Below are 13,171 nucleotides of genomic sequence, written 5' to 3'. Positions count from 1 at the left end.
TCTTGTTCATATGGGGAAGGCCGGGACAGAGATTTACCTGAGCAGGAGGTGCTGTCGGCAGGAGCCTCACTCCCGTAAAACACCCAGAACAGTGAAGAACAGCAGGATCACGGGGTCAAGATCAGCCTCCAGTTCACGCCTAAAACCATAGAGCAGAAAGGTGTATGTTAACGGAGTCATGTGTCTGTGGGTGCATTAGTGTATTAACATACATGCGTTACATGTTGTGTGTGTGCATATGTCTGTAGCATCATTAGGAACATGCACTCACACAGCTACATTATTATCCTGTACTTGTATTAATTATGCCTGAGGCTTGACTTTTCAATCTTGCTTCTTGAACATCATGAACTCCATGTAGAACATCATGTAAGGTGGTAAACTGTTCTTTCCACTAAATCATCAGCCGTGCTTCATGTGGAATAAAATTAACAATTGCACAAAGCATTAGAGCGGCTGAGTGTGAAGCTTTCTTGTGATCTCAAGACACAGAAGCCACAGGCTTCAGGAAAATATACACAACAACAGAAGACCAAAAGACAAGGGTTCTAGACAGCTGTCTGTGTACTGCGGGAGCCTGTGTGCTGCCTCAGGGCCCAACAGCAGAGATGAAGAGCTCTCGTCCTGACAGCACAAGAAGAGATCAGCAGAGGCCTGTTTCTTGAGAATCTCAGACAAAGCGGGACAGATTCTCATACCACAGCTGATTGACTTCAAATGAACGTAGCCCTAACAATTCCAACACCTGTGTGTCAGAGATTTTGAATATTATAATCCTTGTTAAATGCCTAATGCTAATGCTCCTGCAGCACAATATTATTAACTAAGGACGACAATCAAACAATAAAAACCAGAATCCTCAATACAGGTATATGGAATTATCTGATATATTAATTTAAATGTATATCATAAATTGTCAGAATGAGCCTGTAGCTTCCCTATTTGAGAAACATTACTTAATGTTTCATGATCAGTACTCTGATCACTGCATTACACTAATAACTTCAATCATATAATTCTAGCTCATAACATTCACAATGTCTGCATCATGATCTATCCTTTCACTATTTCTGGACGTTATTGTAAAAATCCAATCCATACTGTCCTGTCCCACAAATGAGGTTATGAGTTTTTCAGAACTTGATGTTAAGATACTTTCCATTAGACTAGGTGGAATATTGATTTTGGGCCCAGCAATGTGGCGTTATGGGAAACTGGGATGATTGACTGGCCATAAGAGAGCCTGGTGGGAGCAGATAGTCTGGGGTCAATCAATAGTACAGCAGTCACTACAGGCTTGTATCAGCAGGGCTAAAATTCCTCATTCTCTTCATAGGTGCTGCTTGTTCTAGGATAGAGGATAGGACATAAAGCCTCAGCCTATTTTCAAACAATACTAATACAATGTACTGGTGCATGGGAAATTTATCCAACACCTTCTCATTAAACTGATAATTACATTAGAAGTATTGAAAAGAATAAGCCTGTCCTAATGTCAGGATAACACTCTCCATCTGCCTTCTTCTGTCCCAGAGTGATTTCCATGCAAAAAAAAAAAAAAAATCAGATACAGAGGTAACACAATACACATAAAGGTAATGTTTCAAGCATAGGTGTCAACTATTGCTATACCATAATAATAATGTTTGATGTGGAACAACGTGCTTAATTTGTTCATCCAATACTTCCTTTTGATATTATCAGAAATAATATATTGAAAGTCATTGTTTTTGTCATTGTAATAGACATGATACACACAAAGAGATGTGTCCTCTGCATTCAACCCATCACATTTAGTGAACAATGGGCGGCCATGAAAGGTGCCAGGGGAGCAGTGTGTGGGGACGATGCCTTGGTCAAATGATTCAATTACAAAAAATATTCGAGGTAAATTCTTTGCCTCGAGGCTTCATTTAATTTGTCACCAAAGTCCATCTATTATTGTTTCACTTCCACTTTGTAGACTACTGTGTATTTGTTTTTGTATTCCAGTCTTCCCATTGTTTATTTATTTGATATGGTTTTTATGTTAATTTCAAATTCGAAGCACTTCTATTTTATGAATGGAAGAATGTGAAATATTCTGATTGCCTTTGCTAAACATTTGTTGGTGTTTTTGTTGTTTAAACCAAGCAGTAAATGCAAGAGCATAATGCCAACAGATTCTTCTTTTTCCAATTCACTCCATAAGGTGAATAAATGTATTTATTATGGAAACCATGGAATTCAGAAGAATAAAAATCGAAAAAATGCAATTTAATGGAAAAAATATTTTATACTCTATGGCAATGCTGGAAAATTAAGATATCAGTGTGCATAAAAGGCAGAAAATGTCAGAAAGTGTGGGCATATAATGCTGCGTAAGGCGTACAATGTAGTGCATTGTAAAATGGACCTTGCCTACCATAATTGTACTTTGTCAATGCTGCAGCACCTGAAACAAAACCATCCTGACGTGAAATGCGCTTCTTCATATTTTTATGATTGCTACCTGATTTGAACACTATCCCTAGTTAGAACTTACAGTATTTGTAATTATTTTTAGCCTGTGTTACAGGGCTAGGCGATTATACGATCTTGAAAAAGTTTAATTAGTAAAAAATGTAATTACCATGATCTGGCGGCTCCTGGAAGTTTCAGGAATTTCCCACATATTGATGCCCGTAAATTGCATAAAATATCCAGAAAAGTAGAGCAAGCAAACAAGAGCATGCATGTGACACATTAACGTATGATTCATGCACTCACACGATGGACTGAGAGCGAGAACGTGTATGTGAGGCTCACTGCGTGTCTTTCCAAGCCAATAAGCCAAAGGTTTTATGCTTCCATCTAATGAAAGTGTTGAGTTTGTTGAATTCACAAAGGTTTTTGTGAGGAATAACAGCAAATTGCTTCCTCATTTTAAGAGGTCTTTCATGTTGCATAACAGACAATTGATATAGTTGTTTAAAAAAAAACACAAAAGTATGATTTATCAGAGTACTTGATTAGAAAAAAACGACATAATGCTCAATTCCAAAAATAGTTGCCCTTCAGTTACAAGTCCGCTTATCTGTTCATTCATGACAAGTGCCATCTAGTGGTAATTCCATATAAGATACTGATTCCTTAAATGCCTTTGCACTTCAGAGCTTTGGTTTGTCTATTTGCTTCTGCCATTGTGGAATATCTTATTGTCACACAGCCTGAGATTTCAGAGCAGCTCACCAGTCATATGCATGACTGTGCACGGCCCATATATATTAAAGGAAACTAAGTGCTGATGACAGCGGCTCTGCTTCCAACCACACTTGCATGAGTAAGCGTTCTTACCAGCCGCTCTCTGAAGTCCAGGCCAGAGATATCGCTGAGCAACCATATCTCCGCCCTCGGCAAGAAAATCCTTATGGCTCAGACCCATCACTTAAAGACCCATAGATTTTCAGATGTAAATTTAGCCTGTGATGATGTAATCCGCTCTATCAGACAGCCACAAGTGGAAGTGTGTGAAAGTGTGTGCGTGTGATTCTGCTTGACGCTTCTCATTAAACGTTGTAAACGCACAGAAAAATCCAGATTTAAAAAAAAAATCCAAAGCTGATGGAGGTGTGACGATTCTTTCTGACCAAACTCTAGTCGCCAACGTGTTCATATCACGTTTGTAACCTCAACTGAGGTGATGCAAAGTACATTACATTTATCCAAAAACAGACAAGAGAGACAACTTTACAAAAGTGCCCCACTGAGGACCACACACCCTGCTTCATCCAACACTTGGAACTCTACAGCCTCTAGAAAAGAGACGTTCCAAAGTCTGTGGGGGGTAAAAAAATCTCTTAACAAGAAGCGAGCGTGGGATGACGTACCTTTTTCCTCACTATGCTCCTGAGACAAGGAGGGATACGGTCGGCTGTGGCAGGGAAAGAGAGAGGGCGAAAACCCTAAACCTCTTCAGCCCCACTGGAGGCAGGCTAGGTGGAAAACAGCATGTTTCGTCAAAACAAGCGCTGCCAGATAAACAGTCCACCATGACTCACGCTACACAAATAGGCCTCCATACACTATGTGCACTCTGAAAACATAAATGAGCTACATGACAAAAACACCAGAGGCAACGGAAGCCTTCTGAAAGGCCGCGTATCCAGCTGGAGTTTGGATTTCAGATGGCAGTCCGGGTGGGATTAGGCCGTCAGGGGCCGGGCACCACTGCTGATTATATCAGAAGATGGAGACCGGATCACTACAAAACCACTGCAAGCATCAACAAGGTCAGAAGTCTTTCATTTCAGGATGTAATTTTTGCAATTTTCATAAATTAGCCCTCAACTCCCCCTTCCTCAAGAATGGGCTGGTTTGATCTAAGCTGTTATATGGCCGCGGGAACAGAGGCAAAGTTCTGACTAAATCATAAAGCAAGAGTACACCCAGCAAAAGTAAAAGTAAAGTGACCCCTGATTTTACTGTTAAGTGAACTGTTTACAGTTTAGTCAAGATAAGATTAGCTTATCTTGAGAGGATATTTCTATGATTTCAGTGTACAAAATACAAAAAAAAATTTTAAAGTCTGAAGCAATGTTCCTATAGAAATACATTTCCAATATCTAAAATAATTGATAACTTTTATTATCATAATGCTGTATGGGTGAAAAAAAAGTAGTATGGTCACCTTGAACTGCAAACTTATAATGAAGTGACAAGACACAATTTTTCCCTTATTGTGTGTAAACCCTCAGCTCGATTAATCAGACTCACTCTACTGACCTTTAATTGTGAACGTCTGCTTGCACAGAGACATAATTAAGTAGCTATTCATCAACACAAATGTTTTCAGCTACCTGACGTTCTGACCACATTTCCAGCCATTTCTGCAGAAAATGTTGACCAACGAGTTGACCAACGTGGTCAACTGAAAGAATCCCAGTTCACCAAGTTGTAGTCAGAAGATCTTTTAAGCAAATCATTTGAAATGAACAATGAGTTATGATACTGAACAGAGATAAGTGAGACTTCCACAGATTCTCGAGATCTGGAGAATTTGGAAGCCAAATCAACAACTCATGTTGTTTTCCTCGACCCATTCCCAAACCATTTTTTCAGTGTGCATTCCAGTGTAAGATGGGACGTCGCAGGACCATGGTGTTTCTACGCTTTTGTTTTGCACCGCGGGCGTCTGTAAGATGGGACGTTGCAGGAACATGACATTTCTGTGCTTTTGTTTTGCATGGAGATTCAACACCCCCGTTTTCCATATCTTTGTCAAATGGCAAGAGGTGTGAAATGACTGCCACAGGTTCTTGTGATACCCCGCCCTGCCTTTGTCTGCCCCAGACGGGAGAACACGGGGGCAGGACAAACAGAAACAACACCTTCTGATTGATCGGTGGCAGCTTCCTGTAGGCCAGATCTGTTCACATGTGGGGAAGGGGCTTTTTCTTTCTCAGCTTTTTTACATCGGAAGCCTTCCGGCTTCTGAGTCTTTTCTCTCCTCCCATTTTTCTCCTTTATCAGGTGATGTATCTGAAACTTAGTTTCTATCTTTTCCTCCTGTCTTTCATTTTGGTTTTCTCTGTAACATTGGTACCTCTTTACATACAATAATCACATGTAACTGCAATAATAATTTACTGGTGTCAATAAATTAGAAATTGTTTATCTTTTAACCTCTATTGTGCCATGCCTCTTTCTGCCAGGAAACATCAAGTTGGAGTAGTTTGAATACAGTGCTTTTGTGTGTAGAGAGAGAGTTTTTTTACTCTGTTCTCTCCCAGTTTTACATCAGTGTGGAATTTTGTTTCCATGAAGGGGTGCACTTAGTCAGGTACAATGTTTAGGTAGGGGGTACGCGTTGAATCCTCGTGAATACAGCACCCAAGGTTTCCCAGCACAATAATGACCAAGGCTTCACATGATCACCACATGTCTCTTTCTCAGACTGACAGGTTCTTCTGGCAGTGGACTCCGCAGCTACACAGGTGCATACTGTGACGTTCCGACACCTTCCTATTACAACTGGTATTAACAGTGTGGACCAGTCTTCATTCCCCATGTGCACCAGTGAGCACTGGTAACTCTGTTGTCGGTTTTCCATCCTTGGACCATTTTTATGTTAGGTCCTGAGTACAAGAGCTGCAGTTTTCGCAATGCTACGCCCCAGCTGTCTAGCCATCACAATGTGGCACTTGTCAAAAGTCCAATCATTTTTTCATGCTTCCAACCCATGAAAAGCAACTTCCCAGAGTGCCTCGGTAGACAGTGCCATTTCTATAAGATAAAACAGCGCATTTCACATTACCTGACATGGGGCAGTGGTGGCCTCCCCGGGAGCCTTTCATGGCTGGCCACTGCTCACCAAGCAAAAGACACATTTCGTCCCCGTGTGCTGTGCTCTGGTGTATCACAATGACTTCACTTTCACAATGTTATCAGAATGATCAAAATACAAAAAAGAGAAAAACATTCCTAGAAGAAAAAGATTTTGCAGTTCTCCTCCCATACCTGATGAGTGTCCCTCAGACCCAGCTCTCAGGGAGAATTTGCAGTGTCATGTTTAGGATCACTCTGCGGTTTTACTGGTGACAGGGTGTGGACGCTACATTTTCAAAGAGGACCTCCTGGCACGCACCTCCAGTTTTCGCCTGGACCATTGACGTTCTGTAGCGGCATAAAGCTCAATGCTAGTTTTTTTTTTTTGGAAGGGGATGTGGGGTGCACTGTTCATGAATTATAATTCCTCGCTGCGCTGTCTTCCCTGTGAAGTAAAGATGCATCGATCTGTCTTTGCCTTTGAACCGAGAATGGTATTTGTTTGTAGCCTTGCATGACTTTGCCATGAAAGACAGATGAGGGCCTGTAAAAGTTTCACTGCATGCCGGTAAACTCAAAATCACAGATTCATCTTCTGCTCTGTATTCAGCCAATCAAGCGTCTAGTCCGCCAGTCAATTTCAGATGATCACTGTCTTCACTGCTATAAAAACAATTAAAACATAACAATCCTCTCCTGCAACAATTCCCTCCTGATTGTCAACCCAACTCCTCTCCATAAAAATGCTCATTGCCATCTAATGGAGGCTCCAACTGTAGAGCTGTTTGTGTAAAATCTACACACTCGCTCAGTAAACAGCTATTAGCGAGATCAAGCTCTCTCCTAAAGGTTGCATAAGGCCCTTTTTTTCACAACTCAAGTGTTGCTTATTTTGAGACCCGCGGTGAAAGGCTGTGTTTGTCAGGTTCATCTGCTTCATCTGCAGCGATGTCAAATAAATATCAGTCAAGGGCAACGTCTGGTGGCATCTCTTCGGGACAAGAGAAACTCCTTGCATAATTCAGTGTTTTAATGAGATTCATTTGCTACGTTAGAGAGAACAGTAGATATTGAGACGTTGTGTGCTTACATCGACTACCAGTCTCATGTCCTCCTTGAACATAATGTTTTTTTTTTTTTACAAGCCTTATTCTTCTTCCTTTATTCTAGTTTATTTCCTTCTTTATTTTATTTATTTCTACAACTATTACATGCACAGCCCTAACAGAGTGGTTCAGGATGCATTTCACTGTGTGTTGTACTGCTATAACTATGGATCTACAGGATCTGAATATCGAGATATAAATGTACAGAAGTCTTCACTGAGAACGAACTGGCTTCTCTGCTTGTTTGAGTTATTGGATGGGTAGAGTTTAGTATGTTGAACGGTGTAAATTATGACTGAACGCTGCAGCGCTGCATTATTCGAGATGCCATGACCTGCCGAAGGGCAGCGTAATTTACAGAAAAAATAACAAGCATGCAGACGTCCAGGCACTGAACGGAGCACAGAAAGCCGAAAGCGCCACAATCTGCCCCGCACTTTCGCAAGGGCTCCGCGCGTCCTTGCATGTCAGCACTTATTTGGTCAAAAATAAAAGTGCAAAACAAAAAAAGCGACCGCAGCTATTTGCCCGCTTCAACAGATCCAGACAGATTGGGGCAGATGTGACAAGTGTTCAGAGGCCAGTGTCCTTCAGGGGGCTGCGACACTCGCGGCCAGCACCAGCCCCCTGGCCGGCGCGGCAGTCCTGCCAGCCCACAATGCCGTGGGTGACCGAGGGAGGGGTGAGGCTTCCTTTTCTGGCCATTACATCATTGCTTGTCTTGCTGCAGTGCCTCGGCTGCTCTCTGCTGGTCCCAACCAACACGGTAAACAATGATTTCTCAGCGGCCTCTCCAGTCCGCCCCTCCAAATGGGAACGGCAGTTTACACACAACGCAATTGTCTGGGCATAGTGACAAATGGCCAGAGAAAACAAAATACAAACCATCCCACCCATCAAAGACACACAACATGACTGAGGCCAAACACAGTCAGCCATGAAGGGTTTGCTTGTTTGTGGGCTGAGTGAGCAGGGCTGGGCAGATCTGCATTGAGAGACCTGCTCTCAACTTCTCAATTGAAAAGTGAAAAGTGAAGTGATTGTCATTGTGACACACTGTAGCATAACACATGGTGACACAACGAAATGTGTCCTCTGCATTTAACCATCACCCTTAGTGAGTAGTGAGAAGTCATGACAGGCGCCCGGGGAGCAGTGTGTGGGGACGGTGCTTTGCTCAGTGTCACCTTGGCAGATCGGGATTCGAACCGGCAACCTTCTGAGTATGGGGCTGCTTACAATTACATTTACATTTACAGCATTTATTAGACAGCATTTATTATCCAGAGCGACTTACAATCAGTAGTTACAGGGACAGTCCCCCTGGAGCAACTCAGGGTTAAGTGTCTTGCTCAGGGACACAATGGTAGTAAGTAGGATTCGAACCAGGGTCTTCTGGTTCATAGGCGAGTGTGTTACCCACTAGGCTACTACCACCCTGCTTCCTTAACCACTAGGCCACCATTGTTCCACCAGTGCCATGATTACTGGGACACTGAGCTGCTCAGATGTGGACAGACAGCCCCATATAAAAAAAATACAATGTCTGAATAGTTCCACTGTTCTTAGATATGGTTTGTTATATGTATATAGTTCATTATTTCTCCAATTATTACTCTTTAAATTTGTTATATGGATTTTGTGCATTAATAACAACTATAATATAGACTAGTAAGTTTTAAATGTTTTTTTTTTTATTCAAAAATCTATTGCTAAACTAATCCTAAAAGTGGTAGGATGATTATATAATCCGATCAAGATGAATAATCGATCAATCAAATAATCAAGGTATTTGGTCGAAAAGTGAGTGCCATTTTAATGTAAGCATTGCTTATCATACACATTCTCGAATGATAAAATGATGTTTATATGAAATAATTGCAGATGACTTCCAATGCAGATTGGAATTCTGGAATTCCAGAAGCAGTCTCTAGCAGTCTCTTGATGTCTAGTCTCGAGTTCAGAATGAGTCACACTGATAAACTATAAAACAGTATTGATCTATGATAAACAGATAAACATAAACAAAGGTATATGAGGTATTGCAGTTAGCCCTGGCTCTTCTGACTTTGCAAAAGATGCCAGTTTCAGGAGGATTTTCCCCTCATTTCCCAATGCAAAGTAATAGGCATAATGCTGCTAAAATGTATTAGCATAATCTCAGTTATCTAGACAACCCTAATTAGCTTCTACTTATTATAAATGTGTGCAGATGTCATCAGTAAAGAAAACCCAACTCATCCTGCCCCTGACGGACACATGACAGAGGATGTCTAGACAACCTACGTCACCCCGGTCGTCTCAAACGGTAACGTCACCTCAGTTGACAGCGCACGCTCTAGCTACTGATGCCTGTTGAGGTGTGACTAAGCAAATGCATTCCTACACATCCACGAACAACAGACCGGCAACCACCAATCACTGCACCGTAATCAGCCTTCAGTGTTGAGAACATAGACTAGCGCTGCAGAAATGCATCTGTACCTCTGCAGTGATTCAACAGCAGTGTGAAATGGAGGAAAATAGCCAGACGGGGACTCGAATTGAGAAAAGGAGGAATAAACCGAGCAACATGCAGACAGATCTTCCAGAAGCTGCCTGGCTCCCCTACAGAGCGACAAGCTTAATATCCCAAAGCATCCGCACAGTGACGCAGCATCTCTGCAGCCCAGGCACACATAGGCTCATGTACAGAGTGCAAGCAATTCAGACAGAGACACAAAGAGAGGGACGGCAGAGACAGACTGACATACAGAGCGACAGAGCGGAAATGATGGATGAAAAAACAGGCCTTACCTGGTGGCAGAGGGTGGTAGCACTGATGTCTGGTTTCGGTTCAGCAGAGGGAACAGGAGACACTAGCAGACCTGCAGACAGACAGACACAGGGAAATAGGCCAAATGAATGCTGGGTGTCCTCGCTGTCCCCTTGCCAGGGCCATGTGACTCTGGGTTTCCACCGGCGACCGACTCCGGTGCAGACACGAGCAGCCGGCTCAGCTCCGCTGTGGCTTGGAGACAGAGTCTGACTCCGCACACTTCTCGTCTCACGCCCACACGCATGCACAAACACACACACACACACACACACACCCTGTCTGACAGCCACCAGCAAGTGAGGATCCCTCACAAATGGGGGGCTGTATGAGACAGAGGGACAGACATAGAAAGAGAACAGTATAACGAAGGCTGACAGACAGCCATTCATCTTATCTGACATGTAAGTAGCGAATGGGGGAAGGGCAAAACAATTAAGCAATCAATGAGTTACTATAGTAAAAACGCTCAGAAATTGAGGCCGTTGCTCAGAAGGACAACTTAAACCTATGGATATTTGCCACTGCACTCATCAGACCAGGGGCTGCTTAGAAAACATTTTTAACACACCCCTAAAACAACTAATTAGCGTGATATATGATAGTCATTTGTTTTTGTGATTTTTTACTTTTAACAGTAAAATTCAACAACCTTCATCCATTGTAACTTATTAAAATAGATTACACCAAGCAGACTAGGAACTAGGTACTAGCTACTTACTCTGCAATGCCTGTTACAGTTCCTTCTTGGATAAGGATTGGTCAAACCAAAGTCCAATAACCTTGCACCAAAGTGGGTTTTTATGTTTCACATGTTGCTATGCAACTACACCCTTACAATGAGCTAAATAACTTGACATCCATACCGTAAGTGACAGACTTGTGACTTATTGCTGAAACACGGTATTCAAAAAGGATTTCAAGCCCTATCAACCCTACATGTATCACTGACCATCATTTACAGAAAAATTCAGGTGTTGTTCCAGAGCTTTCCACTTTTCAATGCTGCCATTATGGACAGAAAGTACAGTGAGATTGTACTTTATTAATGTCAGAGCCTCAGTCAGTATGTTTCCATGCACAGTTTAGTTTGTGACAGTTAAAGCTTGGCCATTTAATTGAACAAGTGTCCTTGTCCCAGTAGACAAGCAAGGGGAGGGGGTCGATTTATTGACAGATTTATACCTGACTGCTGTGTTGAATGGCAATATAAGCTTGTTAATATTTAGTTTTCCTGTTCACCTATTACGTCATACACCCATACAATTCAGCTGTTGGTAAGCTTCTATTACTTCTGTGTCAATGCCTACTGTAGAGAGGGAATTACGGAGAATGTAAAGAATGGAGAATGAGAGGTTTGATTTAGTAAGGTTTCAGATTCCAGTTTTAGCCAGGCTAACACAATAATTCAATTGTCCTGGTTTTCATTAGCAGGTGTTTGAGCTTGCTGCCTTATGGTATAGCAAACAAGCCATCAAATCGTTCCTTGGCCACTGGCCATTCCTGACCATTTTGGAGCAATATGTTCTCAGTTGACATCAAAGGATCAAGGTCAGCAAGCCATTTGTACTGTGGCCTGCTTCCGGAACTGGCCACTTTTGTAAGATAAACAGCTCTAAAGTTTGGGAGGGTGAAGGGACCATTGAAGAAAAATGAAATCCAAATACCATCCAGACTCATTTCATCTCTACACACCACCAAAGCCCAACAGGAGTCAGCGGTTGCTGCAGCATCCTTCAGCCCCCAGTTGGGAATAAATGCATCTTTTATGAAGCCCAATTAGACCTCTGCCTGCTGTGAACAAAGTGCATGGGCACAGTTCAGACAACAAACCCTACTGCTGGGACAAAAGACTGGACTACCTCTTCCTGCCAAATGGGGGAAGGGGATGGCCTGGTAGCCCAATTATACTGGATGGATCCATGGGTGTTCCTCAAGTGCACCCCTGTCATTCTACATGTTCTGCTCTATGTGGGTTCTGTGTATTGATTGTGTGTATGAATTTTACCCCCTCTGGTAGTTGCTTGAGGTCTGAAACCCTTTCCATCAATGCAGTGGCTTCAAAAAGCTTGCCCTCTTTCCGAAACCCCTAGAGACCTCTGATCCTCTGTTGAAACAATACCAAACTCTTTTGTCCTGCAGACAGAAGCTCTTGCTTGGACGGGGCATTTTGGCCCAAAGGAGTTTTAGAAAACATGCTTAGTTCTACAATATGGCTCATGAACAGCCCGGCCACCCTTCTCTGGCTGGTGCTCCCTGAATCCTCTTTCATGCTTAGAACCCTTATCAACCATATAGGCCAGGGGTGTTCAATTAAAAGTCACTGAGGTCCAGTTAAATTTCATCCAAGTAGAAAATCCGTACCAAAGTCCATCATGTGTTTTATAGCCTTCCGCTTATAGCAAACAAATTCAAAGCCTTTATATCAGATTAAAGAAAACAGAAACTTTTTTAATGCAAACTTCAGAAATGACATTGAAGCACTCCGTCACAACTGTCCCATCACTAAAAGTTTTTTATGTTGCCCTTAAAAACATTTAAGGAACATTTGTTGGCACATTGCTGCGCTGCAGATGTATGTGTGATGAGTCGGGTAGCTCTGTTATACTGGGCTTACAGTTCAGTTATTTTGCGTGCCCTCAGCTCGGACTTAAGGGGATAACTTTGCTATAAAGAGCTGTGCTTTGTTTCGTAGTGGCGCGCTTATGAGGCACACTGGTTTTGAACTGACCTGTTATACTTCTCGATCAATTCAGCTTTAAAACAACATTTCTCATTATCTACTTTTCCAACTTTTGGAGAAAGCAATGTTGTCTCTTAACTTAAACCTCTTCCTCTCTGCCATGGTAAGCTAATGATTTTATTGGTTCAACTGAGAGAAACTATTGTCGTATGAACTGGAGTAGCAGCGCCCGTGGTCAATAGCCACGACCATCCAAAATAATGCTCCATGAAAATGACTTAA

The 13,171-nt window shown here is 42.2% G+C and overlaps 1 protein-coding gene across 20 annotated transcripts in view; it reads right to left on the bottom strand.

Annotated features, from left to right (window-relative positions):
• Positions 1 to 13,171, bottom strand: part of map2 (microtubule-associated protein 2) — a 76,560-nt gene that overhangs the window by 40,277 nt on the left and 23,112 nt on the right. For 18 of the 20 annotated variants that reach the window (XM_028992081.1, XM_028992080.1, XM_028992090.1 and 15 more), the window contains exons 2-3: positions 10,188 to 10,258; positions 38 to 139 (exon numbers count right to left, since the gene is read on the bottom strand). The gene's annotated coding sequence lies outside the window, so the exon portion shown is untranslated. Of the gene's footprint in view, positions 1 to 37; positions 140 to 2,404; positions 2,963 to 10,187; positions 10,343 to 13,171 lie in introns of those variants that run through there. The other 2 variants (XM_028992083.1, XM_028992085.1) reach the window with 2 other exon arrangements.

This window comes from Denticeps clupeoides, chromosome 9, assembly GCF_900700375.1.
Source record: "Denticeps clupeoides chromosome 9, fDenClu1.1, whole genome shotgun sequence".
Lineage (NCBI taxonomy): Eukaryota > Metazoa > Chordata > Actinopteri > Clupeiformes > Denticipitidae > Denticeps > Denticeps clupeoides.
The sequence above is the reverse complement of the archived record's forward strand: the minus strand, read 5'-3'. Positions and strand labels throughout refer to the sequence as shown.